At 39.9% G+C, this 25,307-nt stretch overlaps 1 protein-coding gene across 6 annotated transcripts in view; it reads right to left on the bottom strand.

Moving 5' to 3' along the window:
• LOC132384860 (thyroid hormone receptor alpha) overlaps positions 1-25,307 on the bottom strand; it is a 459,686-nt gene that overhangs the window by 296,464 nt on the left and 137,915 nt on the right. For all 6 annotated transcript variants that reach the window (XM_059956458.1, XM_059956454.1, XM_059956450.1 and 3 more), the window contains exon 2: positions 22,427-22,485. The gene's annotated coding sequence lies outside the window, so the exon portion shown is untranslated. The remainder of the gene's footprint in view (positions 1-22,426; positions 22,486-25,307) is intronic.

Genomic DNA, 25,307 nt, shown 5'->3' with positions numbered 1-25,307 from the left:
ATGTATTTGATGATTTATGTGAAAGCAGATCTCCTGATCGTTTGGTTTTGGAGGATATCGAGTTGAGTAATAATACCTTAAGCTCTGTACTCAACTCAACAGCTCTGGAAGCAATTCCCAGATCGCTGGGAGATAATAAAAGGAGAATTGTTCCCTGGCAAATGGAAAAATGTAAAAGAGTTGTGAAGGAGCGGAATAAAGCTTTTCAGAAAGTTAGGCAATGTTACTCCTATTCATCTTTCATACAAGGTAAAAGAGCTCAAGCTATAGTTAGAAAAGTAGTGAGAAGGGCAAAGAAAATGTATTTTGCAGTTACTAACACTAAAAATGCAAAATTATTAGCAAAATCATATGTCAGTGTACATATTTTGGTCAATTTTAGTACAGAAGGGAGGTGTTACAGAGAAACAGTTTTGGCAAGCTGAGTAAAATGAATGTTCTAGTTCCATTTCTGACACCTCCCTCCCCTTTCTGGATCTGTCTTCATCTCTGAATCAACTTTTTTTGTAAACCTACCGTTTCCCACAGTTATCTTGACTGTACCTCTTTCCACCCTGTCTCCTGTAAAAATGCTATTCCCTTTTCTCAGTTCCTTTGTCTCCATCGCAGGATGTGGCTTTTCTTTTCAGAGCATCAAAGCTGTCCTCCTTCAAAGTATGCAGTTTCCTTTACTCCACCATCTATGCTGCCCACACACACATCTCCTCCATTTCCTTAACATCCACACTCACCCCATCTTCCCGCCACCTTAACAGTGATAGAGTTCCTCTTGCCCTTACCTACAACCTCATGAGACTCTGCATCCAACACATCATCCTCTGCAACTTCCATTTCATTTTAAAAATCTTTTTATTGATACATAATCTTCCACAGCTAAAAAATGATACAGAACTACAGAACTTCAACAAGGTGATATATATATATACAATTAATAAAACTGAAAAAAACTTATCAAAAAAGAATAATATATGATAATGATATTTTTTTCTCTCTGCAACTTCTATCATCTCCAAAGGGATCTGACCACCAAACATATCTCTATCTCCCCTCCCACCCCAGCCCCCCACTTTCCACAGAGATCGCTCCTTCCATGATTCCCTTCTCTATTCGTCCCTCCTCACTTATCACTGTCCTGGCACCTATCCCTGCAAGCGACCAAACATGCTACACCTGTCCATTCACCTGCTCCCTCACCTCCGTTCAGGCCCTCAAAGAATCCTTGCAGGTGAGACAACACTTCACTTGCAAATGTGCTGGGGTCACTTATTGTGTCCAGTGCTCCCAAAGAGGCCTCATCTATATTGGTGAGACCTGTCGTAAACTGGGGGACTGCTTCATTGAGCACCTCTGCTCCATTCACCAAAACAGGAACTCCCCGGCGGCCAAAAATCTTAATTCCAATTCCTATTCCTGTTCCAATATGTCAGACCATGGCCTCCTCTTGTGCCAAGATGAGCCCACACTCAGGGTAGAAGAGCAACACCTCTACCATCTGGATAGCCTCCAACCTGATGGCATGAATATCAATTTCTTCTCCTGATAAAAAAATTCCCTCCCCCTCTCCTCTTCCTCTATTCCCCACTCTGGCCGCTTACCTCTTCTCATCTGCTTATTACCTTCCATTGGGTCCCCTCCTCCATCCCTTTTTCCTATGGTCTATCTCCTCTCTTATCAGATTCCTTCCTCTCCAGCTTGTTACCTTTCCCACCCACATGGCTTCACCTATAACCTTTTTAACTATCCTCCTTCCACTCACCCCCACTTTTTTATTCTATCTTTCCCCTTCCTTTCCAATCCTGAAGAAGGGTCTCGACCTGAAATGTCAACTGTTTATTTATTTCCATAGACGCTGCCTGGCCTGCTGAGTTCCTCCAGCATTTTGTATGTGTTGCTTTGGATTTCCAGCATCAGCAGACTTTCTTATGTTTATGTTCCAGTTCCAGCTTGGTTGTTGAATTTACATTGTCTGAACTTAAAAAGAGCTATTAATGGTGCTGGTCAGACGTCACCTGGGTAAGATGATATTTGTTATACAATGTTTACACGGTTATTGGATTTGAAACTTATGTTGTTTTTGAAACTCTTTAATACAATATGGGTTGAAGGGTGACATCCCACTTCCTGCAGGTTAGCAGTTGTTATCCCTACATTGAAACCTGGTAAAGATCAATTATCAGTTATATTGCAGTTATAGACCAATTTCAGTAACTTCACATGTCTGTAAGATAATGGAATGAATGGTTATAGCAAGGCTTTCTTATTTTGTGAAAAGTCATAGGAAAATTTGGATTTCGTAAAAGGAGAATGACCATGGACTCAGTGTTAAGTTTGGAATCTGATATTCCTAAGGTCCAACTTAATAAAGTACCAGTGGTAGCAGTTTTATTTGATGTAGAAAAAGCTTATGATATGTAATGGACACAAGGATTGCTGATTAAACTGTAAAAGATGGAAAAAGGTGGCAGAATGTTCAATTGGATTCAAGATATTTTATGTTTAAATTAAATTTCATTATCAAAATATATATATGTCACTGTGTACAACCTTGAGAATCATTTTCCTATGGGCATACTCAATAAATCTATAGAATAATAGTCATAACAGAATCAATGAAAGAACACCCAACTAGGGCATTCAACCAGAGTACAGAAGACAACAAACCATGGAAATACAAAAAGAAATAATAATAAATATTGAGAACATGAGATGAGTCCTTGAAAGTAAGTCTATCTGTTTTGGGAATATTTCAACAATGGGGCAAAGGAAATTGAGTGAAGTTATCCCCTTTGGTTCAAGAACCTGATGGCTAAGGGTAATAACTGTTCCTGAACCTGATGATGTGGATTCCGAGGCTCCTATATCTTCTTCCTGATGGCAGTAGCAAGAAGAGAGCATGTCCTAGGTGGTGGGCATCCTTGATGATGGATGCTGCTTTCCTGCAATAGCATTTCATACAGAGGTTGGGATGGCTTTACTCATGATGGATTGGGCTGTATCCACTACTTTTTGTAGGATTTTCCATTCAAGGGCTTTGGTGTTTATGTACCAGGCTGTGATGCAGCCAGTCAGTATACTATTGAAGTTCATATATACAAGATTATTCAAATTGTCCCATTCAAGCTTAAAGATTTAATCACTGTGGAGGATTTCTTACTCTCGTGGGATAATGTCTTTCCTGTCAAGGGGATCACTCTGCTGGGCAGGTGAGACTGGTGGTTGTGAAACAATCTCAGGTTCTGGGGCCTCCTCCATGACGGCAGAGGGAGTTGACTCTGGGAGCATAGGAGGCAGCTCTGACAGTGGTAACCACCTTTCTTCTTCTTCCTTTTTCATCTAGTTTGTGCATCTTTATGTTGGGAAGGTACATTTAGTTCACTGAGTGTTCTCTTTTTAATCCTTCTATTGCTCCCTTTACGATCTGATCTTTCCTCATGGTATCCACATCCAGAACATCATCTGATGGATCCTGTGTTCTCATATCTCTATTGACTCCTTTCCTTTGGGCTTTCCACTCCTCCAGCTGGGCTTTGGTCTGCTTTTATAAGCAGCTTTTTTGTCTTCCATTTGAGGTTCATGCAATAACCTTAATCCACGCAGAGTAGATTCTGGTTCTTTATACTAACAAATGTTGAATACTTGCAACTTTCCTGAAGCTCCTTGAAATCTCTTCCATCTTAAAACCAAGCCACATTTTTCAAGTAACTGCCTGATTAACATATTAAAAACTTTCTCAGATATGTTGCTACAAAAACTGTAGTAGTCAGACCACTGTTTTAGTCACTTTCACAATTCCTCAGAACTGAACGGTCCTTCTTTGGTCCAATATGCTTTCCAACCCGAGGTGCAAAGGTTGGCACCAACACCTGTTTGCCCTCTGTTTCACAACAGTCCATGCTGTGCAGCATGGAGACAATAGCGACATCATCCAGTACTGTTCATAACTCGCTTTTAGTTGGCTCTATTGCAGGGGATGTGGCATGTAATTGGCAGATGGATCTCCAATCAAATTGCAGTTGTCTCAGCCACTCACACCCCCACAATGTTGGTCCCCTTGCTTTTACCACATACATGCTCAACATGGCATGTTGGTCATTGTATTTCACTATCATGAATGTCATTCCACAAGAGTTACCTTTTCTCCAGTATAAGTTCTTAGGTGGATATCTGCAGGCTTCAGTTTAGTAACTTTGAAATGCCATTCAAACTCATTTTGTGGAGTGACTGAAACAGCTGAACTGGTGTCCAATTCCATTTTAATTAATTTGCAGTTCATTTCTGGCGTAAGCCATATTGCTTGTCTACTGTTGATTTTCATATTGTAAACCTCAAGGCTACATAGTCCTGTGTCACTCATTATTATCAGATTTTTCATCAATGGAATGCAGATTAGTGTACTTTTTGAAGCTGCAACTTAATTTTTTTACCTCTTTCTCTTCTGTGAGCAGTCCATTTATTTTTGTCTGTTTGATCTGTTCTTTGTATGTGTCCTACTTTGTTTCATTTTCTGCACCTTTAAGCCAACATTTGTTTGGTGAATGTGAGACCCTGCATATTTTTAACATATTGTGTCTTCCCATCTGAAGAACATTTTCTGGGCTGTGTTTTTCACTCACCATTCCTTGCTGCACTTAACTAAAATTCAACAGATCGGTAGTTATCTCAGGTTCATTTTAAAAACGCCTCGGGTTGTTTAATGTGGAAAAGACCAAAAAGCTGATTGTGAACTTCAGAAAGAGTAAAACATGGGAACACACACCAGTCCTCATAGAGGGATCAGAAGTGGAGAAAGTGCGCAACTTCAAGTTCCTGGCTGAAACATTACCTCTTGGCTCTTAAACTCAATCCCACGGTTGATGAAGGCCAATGCACCATATGCCTTCTTAACCACAGGGTCAATCTGCGCAGCAGCTTTGAGTGTCCTAGGGACTCGGATCTCAAGATCCCTCTGATCCTCCAAGAGTCTTACCATTAACGCTATATTCTGCCATCGTACATGACCTACCAAAGTGAACCACCTTGCCCTTACCTGGGTTGAACTCCATCTGCCACTTCTCAGCCCGGTTTTACATCCTATCGTTATCCCACTATAACCTCTGACAGCTCTCCACACTATCCACAACCACCACCCCCCCCAACCTCTGTGTCATCAACAAATTTACTAACCCATCTCTCCACTTTCTCATCCAGGTCATTTATAAAAATCACGAAGAGAAATGGTCCAAGAACAGATCCCCGAGGCACACCACTGGCCACTGGTCACCGACCTCCATGCAGAACATGACCTGTCTACAACCACTCTTTGCCTTTTGTGGGCAAGCCAATTCTGGATCCACAAAGCAAGGTCCCCATGGATCTCATGCCTCCTTACTTTCTCAATAAGCCTGGAATGGGGTACCTTATCAAATGCCTCACTGAAATCCATATACACTACATCTACTGCTCTACCTTCATCAATGTGTTTAGTCACATCCTCAAAAAATTCAATCAGGCTTGTAAAGCACGACCTGCCTTTGACAAAGTCATGCTGACTATTCCTGATTATATTCTGCCTCTCCAAATGTTAATAAATTCTGCCTCTCAGGATCTTTTCCATCAACTTACCAACCACTGAAGTAGGATTCACTGGCCTACAATTTCCTGGGCTATCTCTACACCCTTTCTTGAATAAGGGAACAACATCTGCAACCCTCCAATCCTCCAGAACCTCTCCCATCTCCATTGATGATGCAAAGATCATTGTCAGAGGCTCAGCAATCTCCTCCCTCACTTCCCATAGTCGCCTGGGGTACATCCCATCTGGTCGCAGTAGATGTTGATACTGTAGATGTTATCTTGATGATGCTCAGAACATAATGTATAAGTCAATTCATTTCACATTCATAATTTTTCATTTCTGTAGAGAAGTTTAATGGCATTGTAAAAGTTTAGGATTTGCTTAGACTTACTTGCTTTCTGGAAACCCTGCTATTTACATCAAAGAGAAGGTATATTGTGTTATAAATGCAATCACTGGATTAGGACAACTTTAGCTAAATTTCCAAAGTTTGTAATACTTCTTTGAAGTTTTAAGGTATGCAGAGTAAATTCTTTCATATTTACACTATTACACAAGAATGCTGTCTTGAGTAACTGTTGATAGTATCTATCAGTACTGCCTGAACACAATTCTAGCACAAAGCCCTTTGGATTTGTATGTGTATTGTTACGTACCCCGTAACTGGGTCACTTACCAGCAAAGATAGAGAGGTCCATTGAAGTCTGATGGTACTATTTTTAACAGTATTTATTGATAAAAATACACAAAAATAATATCAATGCAAACATACAGATAATATACGTTGTCAATACTAAATCTAAAAGCGCGGGTATAATAATAATCGATAAGGAATAGCTCTATTATTGTCTAGGAGATAATGTATTGTCCGATGGAAATATAAAATTCACTTTAGTTCATTCAGGCTGCAGCTTTTTTTGGTTGGAGAGAAAGACGGTTAAAACTTGCCCATTCCTTTTATGATGTCAATCCTTCGAGAGTCGTTGGGAGTTGATTTCCCCATTGTTAGCTAAAAACCGTTCTTCCGTGGTAAAGGCTCACCGATTCCGGGGCAAACGTAAACATACGCACGTGGCCTTCCCACCGGCTTTTGCTAATATGGGATCGCTAGCGTTTCTTCTGGTGGGTCTGAGGGGCTGTTCCCACAGACCCTCTTTTTATCCTGACTCACAGGGTCTCAGATGTCAATCAGGGTGGGGATGATGCAATTCCTCTACCAACCTCCCCCTCAGTTCATTGCCTGGGGCTTCGATGCATCGTACAGGATTCAATACACAATCCCATCTCCAAGAGACAATAGCCGGTATCAATGGCTCCGCCTTTCGGAGGCCAGGTCACATTCCAACTCTTTGTGGATTCTGCATGTCTTTCTCTCATTTCTTGGGTCTCCTGAACTGACTTAACAGTGATCTTGCGATTCTCACAAAGGAGGGGGCTACCCCGCACCCTTCGGCCCCTCAGAGCTGAGGCACATTTGTAACACCCCCTTTCTTCAAAGCGTTTTCACCAGCGGTGAAAATGAAGTAGTACAGAGTCTTACAGGACTTCAGAATCTAGCACAATACAATTTTTTTTTCTACAGAGTAATACAGTTATACATTAATTCAGCATCTAAACAGTTAACGATTACAGTGTCACTTTCTTTAATATCTTAACATCTTGTACCTTACTAAAGTCTTGTAGCATCAGATTTAAATTTAATAACCACCTATTTTTATTTCTTTCCTTCAGCAAACAAAAACTACAGAGTTGTGATCTTAGCTTACGTGTATACTAGAAAAGTTCATGCAAATACTAATCTTTATGTTGCTTTCAAACTTAACAGGCAGGCTTCCATGGGGTTGTCTTTATTATTCACATGCTTTGTCGAAATCCCGTAAAACCGGCTTTTGCTATTTAAAAATGGCGTCCCCATTAACCCTCGCCTCTTTTCCAGTTAGTTCCCACGTGGGGAGCTTGGGTACCCTGGCGAAATAGGCTTTCGCCCGCTTCTTCCATTGGAGTTATTTTATCAACACTGTGTCCCAAACTTAGATCATCTTCTGAATTTCCACCCAATTCTTTAACTTTACGCAAGTTGCTAGTTTTCTCTTCAGGACCCTTCAGGCTATTAGTTTTCAGTTCGAACTCTTTGTTCAAACAGCATTTCAGATTCTGCCTTTTCACACCACACTCTGGAATAACAATAGCATGGGGGGCCCCATCATCTTCCAACTCAAACTGTAAGTGATCCGCAGGCTTTGTGGTACCACGCCATTGAAATGACTGGAGCCTGGTTGCTGCCTTTGATATTAATCCAGCCTTTAAATTTTCTTCATTCGATTTGGGAACTGCATATTTCCCTTTTCCTTCAATAATAATATTCATCTCCCCACTTTTGGTCTCTGCATTAACTTTTAACACACCTTCAAGCACAAACACCTGGGAACTCTCACTTCCCACTATTACCAAGGTTAACCCTTTCTTCCCTAAACCGAGTCTATCTGACCCACAAGGACTGCATTCCTTTTCAACAATCAAATACCTCAGACTTTTTCTGAGCTCCATTACTAGGTTCAGTACGACGTGCATCCACATCTTGGACACACTCAAACGGGACATTTGCCTCTTCCAGGTTTTCAATACCCGTACCCGGTCCAAATTCTAAATTCCCCTGCTTCTCCCAGCTACTCTCTGGGCAACTCCCTTCCGGAGTAAACTCAACCCCGCGGGCTGAAACAACCTCATCTGCCAACCCAGCAGACTTCTTTAAGGTAAGGGCATCCTTTTCATCTAGGACTGCCCTCATTTCATTATCGGGAACACCTTTAGAATTTTCAACTTCTTCAAACAGTTCTGCCAAACCAGACAGATCATCCATGTCCAACTCTGGACCTTTTAACAGCTCTATCTGTTTCTCATCTTTATCTCCTGCCTCAAGAACTTTACTCCTCACTAAGGGCAGGTCTACCTCCTCTCCCTTACTCTCCTTTTCCTCCCTACTCTCCGTTTTACCCCCCTCTAACCCTCGTTGGTACAGAGTCAGCAAAAACGTCTCGGCCAAATCGATACTGGCTTGATTTAAACTGCTCTCTGTCTCAGCTGCCTTTCTCGACATGCTGCAAGAGACCGCGCATGGGGGATAGATCTTGGAATCTAGGGGCAGGACCTCAACACTCACCGGCTGGCTTGTCAGCTTCATTGCTGACCGAACCTTACCACCGGCTAAATCGTTACCCAGAAGGATGTCCGCGTCAGTTCTCGGGAATTCTGATCGTACCCCCATTTCAAATGGTCCAGAGACTAGCTCACAATTCATAACGACCCTATGCAAGGGCACCATTTCTGTCCCTTTGCCTATTCCTTTCACAGCTACCATTCCCGTCTTGGAACCAAAATCTAGTACCTTACTGCTGATCAACGATAGCTCAGCCCCCATGTCCCTCCAGATCCGTACTGGAACTGAGGTGTCTCCCTCCCTCACAGACAAGGTTCCGTTTGACATACAAGTCTCAGACCCTTCTTGTACTCTGTCTACCCGGGGCTCTCTTGTCAATTTACTGATTACCACGGCGCATCTGATAGGGACTGCTGCTTTCCCTTTTCCTGTCTCTTTCCTTGGAGCAAAGCACTTAGATGCAATATGCCCCCCCCTTTTCCACAATTAAAACAGGTCAAGTCCAGAAATCTCTGGCCGTCTGGCCTTTCCCCCTCAACCTTACCTCTAGCTTCCGGCGGGACCTCTGCCTCAGCTGGCGGGCTTTCTCTATCGTTCCCACGGTCTCTCTGGGAACTTTTATTCGAGGAAAACTTTGTCTTGTGGGTTAGGGCATATTCATCTGCGAACCTAGCAAATTCTGAGATGGACTTATCCGGCTTCTCATTCAAATACACCTGGATATCCTCCGAAACACAACCTTTAAATTCCTCAATCAGAATTAACTCCCTGAGACGCCAATAATCCTCTTCCATTATCTCTGCTGCGCACCAACGGTCCAAGAGCACACCCTTCTCATAGGCAAACTCGGTATACGCCTGATTCCACCCTTTCTTTAAATTTCTGTACTTTTGTCTATACGCTTCAGGTACTAACTCATAACTCCGGAGAATGGACTTCCCACCGGCTTTTGCTATTACGGGATCGCTAGCGTTTCTTCTGGTGCGTCATGCTTATAAAGTGTGTTAAAAGGGAAGGCACAGCGGGCATATATGGCACCCTTCGGCCCCTCAGAGCGGTGGCACATTCGTAACAGTATGTATGTTTTTGCACCTTGGCCCCAAAGGAATGCTGTCTGTCTCATTTGGCTGTATCCAGGTATGGTTTGAAGGATAATTAAACTTGATTTGGGCAGCAATTGCTGAATAATGTTGTGTCAAGAAGAGATACAGTAATACCGGTATGTCATATAGAGAGAGAGGAAGAGAAACTTCAAAGCTTGTTCCAGCTAGTGAAGTATTGGTACTAATGATTGCAGTTATGCAATCAAGAAACCACATGAAGAAACCAGATTGTGAATAAGTTGTTAATGTCAGGAAATGCTATTTTTAATAGTGACTATGTATTAAAAGTCCTGTCTTCAGGTAAACACTCAGTGAAATGCTAAGCTTGGGAATGTAGATATACAGGATAAATGTATGTCTTTCCTTTGGGAATATAAGAACCAGAGTGAAATTATGTGGATTTCTGACCATTTCATTCTTGCCATATTCATGTACTCTTTTGGTTTTCAAAAATCTCCCAATGTCAGATTTAAAATGAATAAGATTGTGGTATTCAGTACCAAGTTTCCACCACCTTTTGCACATAAATGTGTTTCCTAACAAGGTTTGCTTGAATTTTTGGACTCTAAACAGCCTCACATAGTGTTGGTCATTCTCTGCCAAGGAGTAATAAACAGTGCGGTGGGATATCAAATTTATTGCTTGTTAGGGAAACAAACATGTTCTTCCATTAGAACGGAGGGCAACTGAGAAAGTGAGTTTAAACTCTGGCTGGGACAAGGTTCAGGAGACAGAGGCGTAGAGGAGGAGGTTCACGGATCAGACCTTGAGTTGCTGGGTTGGACTGCTAGCCTCTTCCTGTGATCTTCCTTCAGGGGTCGGGAGGGTAAATAGATGAGGGTGATGTTCTCAGGGGCAGGGTGTGATTTCTGGTTGTCGGTGGTGTTGGGCGAAGGCATTGTTCTATTGGTTCAGGAAGTCAGAGGTGGCAGTAAGGGCATGAAAGATGGATTGGAGGTGAGGGGGTGAGAGACGGGCAAGTAAATCTCATAAAGGTAACATAACTGAGTCAGCCTCTCGGCGTTGGCCTATGACAGACTCCCAAAATAACCCCTTTAAACTGAAGAGTATTGAAATTCATAGCAGTATAGGTTTATTATCACATGTCCTAAGAAACAGTGAAAATCTTGTCTTGCACTGTTTATGCAGATCAAATCATTACATAGACAATAACAAAGCAGAATTGAGTGTTAAATCTATTGAAAGAGTGCAGCGCAGGTAAACAATAAAGTGCGAGATCATAATGATGTCCAATCAAAAATCTGATAGCAGTGGGATAGAAACTGCTCTTGAGCCTGGTGGTATGTGTCTTCAGGCTTTTGTATCTTCTGCCAGAGAGGACAGTGTGAAGAGAGATTGTCCAGGGGGTGGGATCCTTGATGATGCTGGATGCTTTACTGAGGCAGCAAGAAGTGGAGATAGAGTCCGTGGAGGGGAGGCTGTTTCCTGTGCTGAGCTGTGTCCACAACTCTCTGCAGTTTCATATGGTCATGTGCAGAGCAGTGACCATACCGAGCTGTTATGCATCCAGACAGAATGCTTTCTATGGTGCATCAATAATAATTAGTCAGAATCCAGGAGGACATGCCGAATTTATTGAGCCTCCTGAGGAAGTAAAGGCATTGGTGAAGGCATTTGGCCATGATATCACTGTGATTGGACCAGGTCAGACTATGGGTGTTGTTCACACCAAGGAACTTGAAGCTCTCCACCCTCTCAATCTCAACACCATTGATATAGATGGGAGCATGTGCACTGCCCCCTTTCTGAAGTTAATAACGAGCTCTTTTGATTTGCTGATATTGAGGCTGTTGCCATGACTTCACGTCATTAAGCTCTCCATCTCCTGCTTCTGCAGGAGGTGCTGTGGAATGCATTGGTAACTGAGACATGAATAAAAAACCCATAAGGGGCACCCAGAAATGTTTTATTGCACACCACTGCACATATCTGATGCCACAGAATTGAGACTAATATAGCAAAAATTAACTATTTTGGTGGCAGATCCCTCACTTACATTCATATTTTGTGCAGATCACAACAGATAGCTTCCCCTCCATGAACTCTGTCTATACTACTCGCAGCCTCAGTAAAGCAGCCAAAATAATCAAAGACCCCTCCCACCCTAGATCTCCCTTCTCCTGTACCCCATTCTCCAGCATCAGGCAGAAGGCAAAAAAGTCTGAAAGCATTTAACACCAAGCTCAAGGACAGCTTCTATTCCACTAATATATGACTAATAAATAGTCCTCTTGTACGATAAAATAAGACTCTTCACCTCACAATCTACCTCATCTTGGTCTTGCACCTTACTGTCTAGCTGAACTGCACTTTCTATGTAACTGTAACACTTTATTCTATATTGTTATTGCTATTCCTTGCACTATCTTGATGTACTGATGTGACAAAATGATCCATGTGGATTGCATGCAAAACTAATTGTCTCATTCTACTTCAGTACAGGCGACAATAATAAACCAATTTACCAACTTATTTTATTTTCTACTGGATCTGGATTGCATAGTTATCAAAACATGGAGATTTGCAATTTAATTTCTACCTTACTCACTTCCTTTCCTATCTACTTGCCAAGGATTTCAACCCAAACTCTTCTTGAAACATAACTATAGGTTTCCAGGTAACATCTTTCACAGGGGATTATGGAGCAGTCTTGAATTGCTTGGAATAAACCCACAATATTAAAATTATTTGACCATGACTTTATCTTTCTATATAATCAGTATTAAAGTGAAATTTTCTCATTGAGTTTATTAACTGCATAAAGTAAATAGACATTTAATTCCGAAGATATGAGTGAATTAAATGCATTAAGTTAACTGCTAATGTTTTATTTGCACTGATTAAATTCCTGGGTCTGAAGTCTGTGTTGTGTTAACTCTTTTTCTCCCTCAAGATGTTATGCTTGAATGCCTCCAAATTTTCACCAAAGCTTTTCTTTTATTTGGCGTACCACGGTAGTGTAGCAGTTAGCACAACACTATTACAGCTCGTGGCATCAGAGTTCAATTCTGGCATCACCTTTAGGGAATTTGTACGTTCACCCTGAGACCACGTGCATTTTCCGCAGATGCTTCAGCTTCCTCCCACAATCCAAAGACGTACCAGCAAGCTAATTGGTCATTGTAAGTTGTCATGTGATTAGGCTAGTGTTAAATAGGTGTGTTGCTGGGTGGTGTGGCTCATTGGACTAAAAGGGCCTGTTGGATGATGTACCACTAAAATAAGATTTTAAACAATTGTTTTAAAGGTAACATCATTAACTGTGCAACTGAGGTGTATCAAAACATGTATCTCTAGAAATGTATTTATTTAGACTAGTGATAAATGAGAAGATGCATCACAAAAGTAAACAATGAACTTTCTTATTAATTCTTCCATTTGGTCATATGATAATGTTGGAAAAGAAGGTCTTTATAATTTATTGGCTTCTATGCTGTAATCCTTGGCATAGTCTTCATTATGCAGTCTTTGGGATTCGCAGTAACTCAGTTTGTATTTACATTAATATTCCATATAGTGCATGTTCCTCTTACTTTAATTTTAAATGCTTTGTGAGTACATGGCAAGCTCTAACTAACAATAAATACTGGCCTCCCCAGAGATTTTCACATCCAAAAAAAAGAATCTGAAAAAAAAAGCGAGGTTTCAATCAGATCATGTTTCCCTCACATATAAAATGCTGAAGGAACTCAGCAGGTCAGGCAGCATCTATGGAGGGGAACAAATGGTCAACATCATGGGCAGAGACCTTTCATCAGAAATAGTGTCATGTGACTTTTAAGCTTGCTTGAAGGGGTAGGTAGTGGCTTTAGTTTAACACTTGGGTGAAAGACGTAAGATATACGTGATCAACAAACAATCTGCTGGAGGAAATCAGCATGTCGAGTAATATTTGTAGGACAAAAGTAATTGTCAGTGTTTCAGATCGAGGCCCTGCATCAGTCCTGACAATTGACAATGTCTTTCCTCTCACAGATGCTGGTCGATTCACTGAGTTCCTCCAGCAGAATGTTTGTTGCTCCAGATTCCAGCATCTGTAGTTTCTTGTGTCTCTGGTATACTTGATCAACTTGGATAAATGGCATAAACGCAGATTAATAGGAATAACCACTTTATCTTTAATCCAGCACTTATCTCACAGTACAAGTCTGTGATCCATGAAATCAGACAATTTGACATTCCTGAGCTAAAACATTTTTTTAAGTTTCCTTTCTAGTCACTTCTCACTTGCCCCTAAGTTTAATGTTGAGACCCTAAGGATAAACCCCAGTTTAAGTTGGAGACATGCTGATTGAAACCCCTGTGTACCTCAGTTAGCGACTGTAAAGAACAACAATCTGAATATTTTTTCTGCAGATGAATACTACTATTGAGTTGACTGATCCACCCATAGCCACAGCTCTGCTTGGTTTTGGCATGGGATTCAGACACAATGAACTGTTCCAAGGAAGAGGCCCTCCACTGAAGCTGCGGGGAGCTGGAAGTCGACTGCTTTACCAATGATAAAATCGGCCTCCACTGAATCTAGATTCACCAACCCACTTCCACATATCACCTCCCCAGCTGACAGCACATACCCCCAACCCCAGCCCCCTCAAATCCAGAACAAAGAACAAGGAAGTCTGTTAATCTCATGCTGAAATGCCGGGAAAAGGAATGCAAGGAAAGGGAGGAAATTAGGATAGGAAGCAAATAGAGAGCTGCATGAGGAAATGCAGAAAGTGAACAAGTCCTGCAGGAATGCACACATTGAAGCAGAAATGTCAGGCTGTGTTCTGGGGCTAGTTGGAAGTGGTGGGGATAGTCTAGGGGCACCAGGACTGGCATCTGAATCACTTTATTTTTTATTTATTTAGAGACACAGCACTGTAACAGGCCCTTCCAGTCTAACAAGCCCACGCCATCCAATTACACCCATGTCACCAATTAACCTACTAACCCATATATTATTGGACTGTGTGAGGAAACTGGAGCATCTGGCGGAAACCCATGTGGTCACGTGATGAACGTACCAACTCCTTCCGGACAGCGTTGGGATTTGAACCCAGGTCGCTGGTGCTCTGCTACCAGTACACTAATCACTACAATACTGAGCGATGCTCTGGCTAAATCCCAGTGTCCTGGTTTGTTTTAAAGGTACTGAGTGCCAGCTGATGGAATCACTGAAAACAGAAAGATTAATGGAACAGTGCATCTCAACGAACCCTGGCATTCTTTGAAACAAAGTTCCATTCAAAGACAGGATGCGTAAATATTTTTGGTTAGCCTTTCAAAACCTTTTAAGGTAAGTTGAGACTTTCTGATGGCTCCCCAGGAGTCAGCCATGGTAATTATGTCTGCCCTGCACATGAAACTCCACGTTGGCTGAAAGCAGGGACAGAGACAATACTCACATTAGCTTGGAAAGAGGATGTCAAAGTCAGTTTCCCCAATAACCCTACTGTACAGTATAAATCCAGCAGCAACAATTGGCTGAAGATACTATTTGCCATAGAATATGTGAATGTTGGCCTTATTGTAGCATCTTGCTGCAAACAAATCAGTTCATATATTCAAAGATTAAAGGTGAGCTTTATTTGCTACATGTACATTGAAACATACGGCAAAATTTGTCAGCCTGTTAGTGTAGCCACGTTTCCAGCGCTAACATAGCATGGCCACAACTCACTAACTCTAACCCATACATCTTTGGAATGTGGGAGGAAACTGGAGTAGCTGGAGGAAGTCCACGCAGTCAGAGGGAGAATGTACAAACTCCTTACGGACAGCGGAATAATTGAACCTCTAATTGAACAGCGGGCTACTTTAACGCATTGTGCAAATCGCTATGTTACCACGTTGCCCAACAAGTGCTACATTTTGGCATGAACCAATGGGACTGAGGAGCCCCTCACTGTGCTGGACAGCTCGATAGTGATTGCCAACCTAAAATATATCACCAGCTGTAGAGCAATAGAAATCCCACAGCTGCTGAAAGGCACTGTATAAATCGATGTATGTGGTGTGCTGGGTGCAGAGCTGCCCTGGTCAAATCTCAGTTGTTTTATACCTCTGTTCATACACCCGCTGAACAGAACTTAACAGTAACAATTTCCATCAAAGAAACTGATCATAAAAAATCAGAAAACAAAAGTCAATTGCCAGAATATTTCTTTTCCATATGTACATGGTGCCCTTTCCTAGCCTGGGTGTTCATGTTTTCAAAGAATGGAAAGATATTGTCATCCCACAGGCTCCCAAACACCCCCTTTAAATACAAATGTTTGTAGATATTTTCATAACGTTTGCTGATTCTCAGTGAAGGCCAGACAGTAAGGAGGGACACCACCCCTCTTTACTAGAAAATGTTTCAGCTCCTGTCTTTTTGATTAATCTTGCGACATCATGCAGAATGCCTCATGAGGTGATAGATGCCACCCAGTTGGAAGGAAGCGATAATCTCAGCTATACCGAAAGAAGGCAAGGATAAAATGGAATGCGGGTCATTTAGACCAATATCCATTCTTAATGTAGATTATAGATTATTTACCTCCATCGTGGTCAAATGATTAGAAGAATTTCTACCCATACTGATACACTAAGAGGAATAGATAGAGTGGACAGCCAGCGCCTCTTCCCCAGGGCACCACTGCTCAGTACAAGAGGACATGTCTTTAAGGTAAGGGGTGGGAAGTTCAAGGGGGATATTAGAGGAAGGTTTTTTACTCAGAGAGTGGTTGGTGCGTGGAATGCAATGCCTGAGTCAGTGGTGGAGGCAGATACACTAGTGAAATTTAAGAGACTACTAGACAGGTATATGGAGGAATTTAAGGTGGAGGGTTATATGGGAGGCAGGGTTCAAGGGTCGGCACAACATTGTGGGCCGAAGGGCCTGTATTGTTCTATGTTCTATAATGATCAGACAGGGTTTATACAACACCACCAAACACAAGACAATATACGAAGGACACTTCTCATTATGGATCATATACAAAACAAATAAAATCAAAGCAATAGTGATAAGCGTGGACGCTGAAAAGGCATTTGATTCGGTTAATTGGAATTTTCTTTACAGAGTTTTACATAGATTTGGTTTCCATGACACAATTATTAAAACTATACAGGCACTATATGACAACCCTACTGCTAGGATTAAAATCAATGGATATTTATTATACAGTTTTACCCTAGAAAGGGGCATGAGACAGGGTTGTGCATGGTCACCGCTACTCTTCGCATTATATCTGGAACTATTAGCTCAATACATCAGACAAAATGAAGATATCAGGGGAATTACTATTAAAGGGACAGAGCATAAATTGGCTTGTTATGCAGATGACATTTTGATCTATCTAGGGCAACCAACATACTCTTTACCTAAATTGATGCAATCCTTGGAACAATATGGTCAATTATCAGGATACAAGATCAACATAGATAAAACCCAATTACTTTCATATAACTATATCCCACCAAGAGCAATTGAAAGTAGATATCCCTGGGCATGGCAAAGGGTCTTTCAAATATTTGGGCATCAATAAGCCCAAAGATTTGGCAAAATTATCAGAATGCAATTATCAGTCTATATATAAAAAAATTAAGGAAGATATAACAAGATGGAACCTAATTCCTTTTTTCAGTGTCAGTTCAAGGATTGAGTCTATTAAAATGAATATACCGCCCAGACTATTATATCTCTTTCAGACCCTACCAATAGAGATTAATCAAAATCAATTCAATGAATGGAACAAGATGTTATCAAGATATATTTGGCAGGGTAAAAGGCCTAGAGTTAATAGTCAATAGACAATAGGTTCAGCAGTAGGCCATTTGGCCCTTCGAGCCAGCACCACCATTCAATGTGATCATGGCTGATCATCCACAATCAGTACCCCGTTCCTGCCTTCTCCCCATATCCCTTGACTCCACTATCTTTAAGAGCTCTATCTAACTCTTTCTTGAAAGCATCCAGAGAATTGGCCTCCACTGCCTTCTGAGGCAGAGCATTCCACAGATCCACAACACTCTGGGTGAAAAAGTTTTTCCTGAACTCCATTCTAAATGGCCTACCCCTTATTCTTAAACTGTGGCCTCTGGTTCTGGACTCCCCCAACATCGGGAACATGTTTCCTGCCTCTAGCATGTCCAATCCCTTAATAATCTTATATGTTTCAATCCGATCCCCTCTCATCCTTCTAAATACCAGTGTTTTCAAGCCCAGTCGCTCCAATCTTTCAACATATGACAGTCCCACCATCCCGGGAATTAACCTCGTGAACCTACGCTGCACTCCCTCAATAGCAAGAATGTCCCTCCTCAAATTTGGAGACCAAAACCGCACATGACCCTCCAGGTGTGGTCTCATCAGGGCCCTGTACAACTGCAGAAAGACCTCTTTGCTCCTATACTCAACTCCCCATGTTATGAAGGCTAACATGCCATTAGCTTTCTTCACTGCCTGCTGTACCTGCATTCTTACTTTCAGTGACTGATGTACAAGAAAACCTAGATCTCGTTGTACTTCCCCTTTTCCTAACTTGACACTATTCAGATAGTAATCTGCCTTCCTGTTCTTGTCACCAAAGTGGATAACCTCACATTTATCCACATTAAACTGCATCTGCCATGCACCTGCCCACTCACCCAACCTGTCCAAGTCACCCTGCATTCTCCTAACTTCTTCCTCATATTTCACATTGCCACCCACTGCCACTCCCACCCAATTCATCTCAAAACTTACTTTGCAATTAGCCAAGGAAAAGGAGGGATGGGGCCTACCTTCTCTTAGAGATTATTATTTTGCAGCACAGTTGAGAGCTGTGATATGTTGGTGCAACCCATCATATGACACTCAATGGAAAAACATTGAGGAAGGGATACTTTCCATCCCCATACAAGCAATTTTGGCTGATAACAACCTGCAAAGGTACATAAATACTATTGATAACCCATGGGTGAAATGGACTCTTAAAATATGGAAAACTACTATAAAAGAATATAAACTAGAGGGAGATATTGCAATTTTTAAATGGTGTGTATATGACTCGGATTTTACACCGAATAAACTGGATGCTAGATTTAAGGACTGGACAGCTAAAGGAATAACAGTTCTTTGCAATACAATGAAAGAAGGAACACTGTTCAGTTTTGAAATGCTTAAAGAGCAACACTTATTAGAAAAACAAGACTTTTATCGGTATTTACAGATGTGACAATATGTTAATAGGACGGTTAAAAATGTAACCAAGGCAAGAACATGTTTGATAGAGCTACTTAGAACATATAATTCAGATAATAGTAATAGAATAATTTCAAGCATGTATAAGGGTTTGTCAAATCTTAAAACACATTCGACTTCATACATTAAAACAAAATGTGAGAAAGGAGGGATAATTATATTTGAGGAAGAATGGACAATAATATGGAGATATCAATGGAAGTGTACCAGTTGACAGAAATGGAGGGAGTTTGGATGGAAAAACTTGATAAGATATTTTATTACACCCCCTCAGAAATCCCATTATGATAGTAGCCTCCCTGTTTGCTGGAGAAATTGTGGAAATCAAAATGCAAACCATCATCATATATTCTGGGAATGCCCCGTTATCAAAGACTATTGGAGGGGGATACACAATGCCCTACAAGACATCTTTAAATGTGAAATACCCTTAGAGAGTAAGACCATATATTTTGGATATATACCTCAGGAATGGTTGAAAAGAGATAAATATTTAATAAATATACTGTTGGTGGCTGGTAAAAAGACTCTTACAAGGAAATGGTTATCACAGGAGAGCCCAACTTTAAATGCATGGATGGAAATTACAATGGACATTTACAAAATGGAGAAGATAACAGCATCTATCAATCATAAGTTGGAACAATTTGATTCATACTGGAAAAAATGGTTTAACTACATAACACCTCATAGGCCTGATTTTGTCCTCACAAATCAATGAATATGTTGTAAAAAAAGATCACTCTATACTTGTACATAGTTTTCTCCTTTCACTTGTTCTTTCTCTCCTCTCTTTTCTATAAGTGTTTACCTCAGATAAATATTATGTGGAGATTTGTGGCATATATGACTATATGGTATATATGTACAATGTCTGAAATACATCTTATGGAAATGTTTGTTTGATGATGAACTTCAATAAAAAATAAATTACAAAAAAAAAGGTATGGCTGGAGAACAACAGCAGCTGAGACTCAACCAAGTCCCCTCTATACAACGTCACGAAGGCATGAACACACAGGACACGGAAAGACTAAGCTAACAGAAAGCAATTTGGCTCAATGTGCTTCGATAAGTACAGAAAGCAAAAGCACGCTGCAGACTTTGTTCGGTCTAATTGTACTAAAGAGTAATGAGAGTGCATGGGAGCTCTGAACCCAGACAAAAGCAACATGTTGCAACAGGAGGTATGCTAAACCAACAAAACTGAAAGTATTATCTGAAATCTGTTGCAGGTTTTACCATGCATTATGTTGTCACAATGTTACTGGAAGCACAAATGAGGCCCTTCTTGTCACACTACTATAAGGGAATTAGACACCAAGTACAGTGGCAGAAATTAAAAGGATAGTTGATTGTTTTTCTAATTTCTTATTGCACATCTACAGCAGTTAGTGTGGCCCCGCTGTTCCAGGCTCCTCAGTTCCATCCCAAAGTCAAGCAGATCAGTAGGTTATCCCTGAATGGGCATTGATGTCAAAAACAATCAAAGGGAAACTGATGGACGTGTGTGAAAGAGACAAAGTGGCAAGGAAATAGGGTGAGAGGAATGGGTCTAATAGGGTTGCACCTCTGGGAGCTGGCATGGATCGATGGGCTGAATATCCTCCTCTGCATTGTTAGAAGTTAGGACTGAATTAATTCAACTTGTGTGACACTCGATATGCTTGCTTCGGTTGTCAACCATGGGAAGCAGGGAAGGAGATGAAGTGTGTGGTAGGTGTGGGTTGGATGTGGACTTGTGTGTAGTATCACTGGCAAAAGAACCAGCTGAAGCAGCTGACCCATGGACATCAGTCAAAGATCTCTCGAATAACTTACCAAGGTATGTTCCAAATCCAATTCAAGGTTCATTTAATCACTGCTGCAACATCTCTTCCACAGTTCAACCTAACATATGTAGTTTATGAAATATGGTGTGGGAACCCTGTAAAGGGTGCGATTGGATCATTCCATATATATGTAACTTTGAAAAGTAGTTGCTGAACAAACAGAAGTGCTGTTTCACACTTACACATGTTTAATAACAAGGTATAGTTCTAGACAGAATACAATAAATCCAGTCATGCGACACCTACTTAATAAGATAACAGCACAGAACTATTTGTCCTGAGAGTGAAATTTTCTTTTATGGTTAACATATTAACTTGTTGATCATTTGGGAGATATACCCAATACATTGACCCCATCTCAGAAGACATAAAGAAGTATAGCTGTCTTTTTGTGTTAATTCCATTTGAAATGCCCAGCTCTTCACTATAATATACTAATTTTATTTCTTTATTACACAAACGGCAGTAAAGTAGTCAATTCATGCAACGGTGGAATACTTATATTGCTCTTTGACATTCTATGTACATGTTACCACTTGGTTGAAGAACTGACTGGGTCCCTTTGACCCTGCATCTCAACTTCAATTTAACCATGGGGTGCTCATCCAAGACGGGCAGCACCCGTCACAATTCAGAACTGTTGGAATCCAAGATTGTGAGGAAAAGAGTTTAAAAGGGTGGGGGTGGGGAGAAGGGGCCATTCCACTTAATGGCCCCCATCATGCCAAATAGTGAGTGATAGCATCCCTGATCCTCTCCCACTCCCCACCCCCAGTCCTTCTCAATACGACGACTCAAAGTAAAGGCAATCTATTCCCCCCCCATTTCAAAAACTTCTCTCCAGTTACACGTCTGAGCAAAAATCAGTTTTTATTTGTAGGAGGTGGGCACCACTGCCATTTCTAATTACCCTAAAGAAACGGGCACATATCTGGTTGCTGGATGGCCTGTTTTGGGCCATTTCATTGGTTAATAACTGTAAATCATTATACAGTGGGTGTGGAGCCACTGAGTAAGGACAGTACAATGAGTAAGGACAGCAGATTTCCTTCCATAAGATATTAGTGAATTAGATAGTCTGCTGTGACTTATCCAGTAGTTTCTACCAGCTTTTTTTAAACTTAATTTATTTGATCTAAAATCCACATCAGCCAAGGTTTGACTTGAACAACTATCTCCTGATTATGAGCTCAGCCCTCCAGATTACCAATACAGAGTTTTCAGCTACGTGTTGTTGTATTCCCAGGAAGAGTGACATGAACACAGATCACTCTCATGTAACAGCAGCTCAATATTGGGCATTTCAAATCCTCACATACTCAACATTGACATCATTATGATCATGATCCAAAAAAATAACTAAACCGAAACTTCTGGAATGGAAAAGAACAGGAGAGATGTTAAACTAAGGACTGAAGGGAAATTAGAATAGAATGGAGTGTATCCATTTTTGAAAAATGGAGTCTCGACTCTTGAACTCCCTTTTCTCATTCAAGTTCTCTTTAAGAAAAACAAAATGAGTTTGTGAAAACCCAAACGTACCTGATAGCTTCAGATTCCTGCGTGTTCCTTCTCCCTTCAGTAGCTGTCACAGTAACCTCCTGCAATAAAACAACACGTAACTTAAACCTACTTTTGAACATGTATCTATCTCTGCACACATTGATATTTATGATTCCACATAATGCGTTGCCTGGTAACGAGCAATTCACATTCACAAGGTAGAACGTATCTTTCCTTGCTGAGTGGCATAAAAAATACTTTCTCCTTTGGAAACCTGCTTTTAAATGCAACAGTGAACTAACCCTTTGCAAAAGGGAAGAGTGGGCCTCACATGATTCAGGATGTCATTCTGACTTGCTTTTCATTACACACTTTTCAACCAACATAACTGAATCCTGAGAATATTTTTAATCTATCAATTCAGGCAGTTGTGTGAAACGACTCTGAGTGTCAATAAAGTCAATAAAATAGAAGTTTTATTTAAAAGCTAAACATTCCCTTTGCTATAATCTTTCAATGAGTACAGGCTAATAAAACCTCTTAAGATTTAAACAAATTAAAATGTTGGTTGTAGCTTCTACTCACAACATTTGCAAAAGATTTGCAGTTAGTGAATGGAAAACATGTGAGAAGTGTTGGCAGCTCAAGACAGCATCCCATGAAAACTTCAAAATGAATTCAGCAAACTTACCACACAAAGACTTAACTTTATATTTTATTATCACCGATAAATGTCATGAAATTTGTTGTTTTGCAACAGAAGTACAGTGTAATGCATAAAAAAATTACTGTAAGTTACAATAAGAAATATGTAAAGATATAAATAAGATAAATAAGATGAAGACAGGGACAGTGAATGGAGTTGATGGATGTTTAAGGACAGAAGAATATTTAAATATATTCTTAATTATATGATACAGGGGAGAAAGGTAAAAATTTGAGAAATATTAATCGAGAGTAGTGATATTATTTTTTCTTCTCTTATATATACTTTTTTATGTTACGGGGGAGCTGGGGGAACTTCGGATCGATTGCTACGGGATTCACGTGTGTAATCATGGCGTTTGCCATGACCCGCACAACAGAGGGGGGTAATGTTGTGTTTTTTTAATTCACAACATTAGTAGGGGGTATTTTGTTATTTTTTTCTTTATAATCTATTTTTCTTTAATCTTTCTTTCTTTGCCTGGACAATCGGGGGGGGGGGGGGGGAAGACATATAGCAACACGGAGAATTTTAAAAAGATTTCCCAAGGTACTACGAAAGCTGAAAAATTAGGTATTACTATAGACTGGAGTAATCCTGTTAAAAATAATGACTAATTTACTGAATTTTTTAAGTTTTAATGTTATTGGGCTTAATGGACCAGTGAAAAGAAAAAGAATTTTAACATACATTAAGAAAATGAAAATAGATATAGCTTTTTTTTACAAGAAACACACTTAACAGAGATAGAACATCAGAAATTAAAGAGAGATTGGGTCGGAAATGTTATTGCAGCTTCATTTAATTCAAAGGCGAGGGGAGTTGCAATTTTGGTTAATAAAACTTTACCAATTAAAATACAAAATGTATTAATTGATTCTGCGGGGAGATATGTAATTATACATTGTCAAATTTTTTCAGAACTATGGACTCTTATGAATATTTATGCACAAAATGAAAATGATGTAAAATTTATACAAGAGGACTTTTTGAATTTGGCTGACGCACATGACAAAATATTAATAGGTGGAGATTTAAATTTTTGTCTAGACCCGGTTTTAGTTAGATCAACAAAGGTTGTTACAAAATCAAAAGCAGCAAAATTAATTTTATCATTGATGAAAGATTTAAATTTGATTGATATATGGAGAAGAATTAATCCAAAAGAAAGAGATTACTTTATTTTATTCAAATAGACATAAAACTTATTCAAGGGTAGATTTTTTTTCTATTATCAATGAATATTCAAGACAGAGTGAAAAATATGGAATATAAAGCAAGAATATTGTCAGATCATTCCCCCTTGACAATGACAATGATAATGATGGATAAAGAGGAATCGATTTACAGATGGGGATTTAATTCAATATTATTAAAACATCAAGATTTTTGCGATTTCATGAAAAAGCAGATTCAGTGTTTTTTAGATACAAATTTACATTCAGTTGATCATTTATAGTATGGGAAGCAATGAAGGCATATTTGAGAGGCCAGACAATAAGTTATACTTCTAAAATTAAGAAGGAATATATGGTAGAAATACATCAATTGGAAAAAGAGATTACAAAATTAGAAAAAGAATCTCAAAGATATATGACAGAAGAAAAACGAAGACAACTTGTTAACAAGAAGTAACAATATAATATATTTCAGACATACCGAACAGAAAAAGCAATTATGAGAACTAAACAGAGATATTATGAACTAGGTGAAAGATCACTCAAGATTCTTTCTTGGCTGTTAAAAACAGACCAGATTTCCAAAACGATAAATGCAATTAGAACAAGTGTAAATAAAATTACTTATAAACCTTTAGAAATTAATGAAACTTTTAAGAATTTTTATTCTGAACTGTATCAATCAGAATCACAAAATGATAATGTCGAGATAGAAAGGTTTTATCACAAATAACTCTTCCAAAATTGAATTCGGAAGAACAGAAGGGATTAGATATGCCTTTTACATTAAAAGAGGTTGAAGAAGCTCTAGGATCACTTCAGAGTAATAAATCCCCAGGAGAAGATGGTTTTCCACCCGAATTTTATAAAAAGTTTAAAGATTTACTAATTCCTCCTTTTATGGAGTTAATATACCAAACGGAAATAACGCATAAACTTCCAGAATCTTTTTCGACAGCTATTTTAATAGTATTGCCAAAAAAAAGATAGAGATCTTTTAAAGCCAACATCATATAGACCTATTTCTTTGTTGAAT

The sequence above is a fragment of the Hypanus sabinus genome, chromosome X1, assembly GCF_030144855.1.
Source record: "Hypanus sabinus isolate sHypSab1 chromosome X1, sHypSab1.hap1, whole genome shotgun sequence".
NCBI lineage: Eukaryota > Metazoa > Chordata > Chondrichthyes > Myliobatiformes > Dasyatidae > Hypanus > Hypanus sabinus.
Note: the sequence above shows the minus strand (reverse complement) of the source record. Positions and strands in the feature narration are given on the sequence as shown.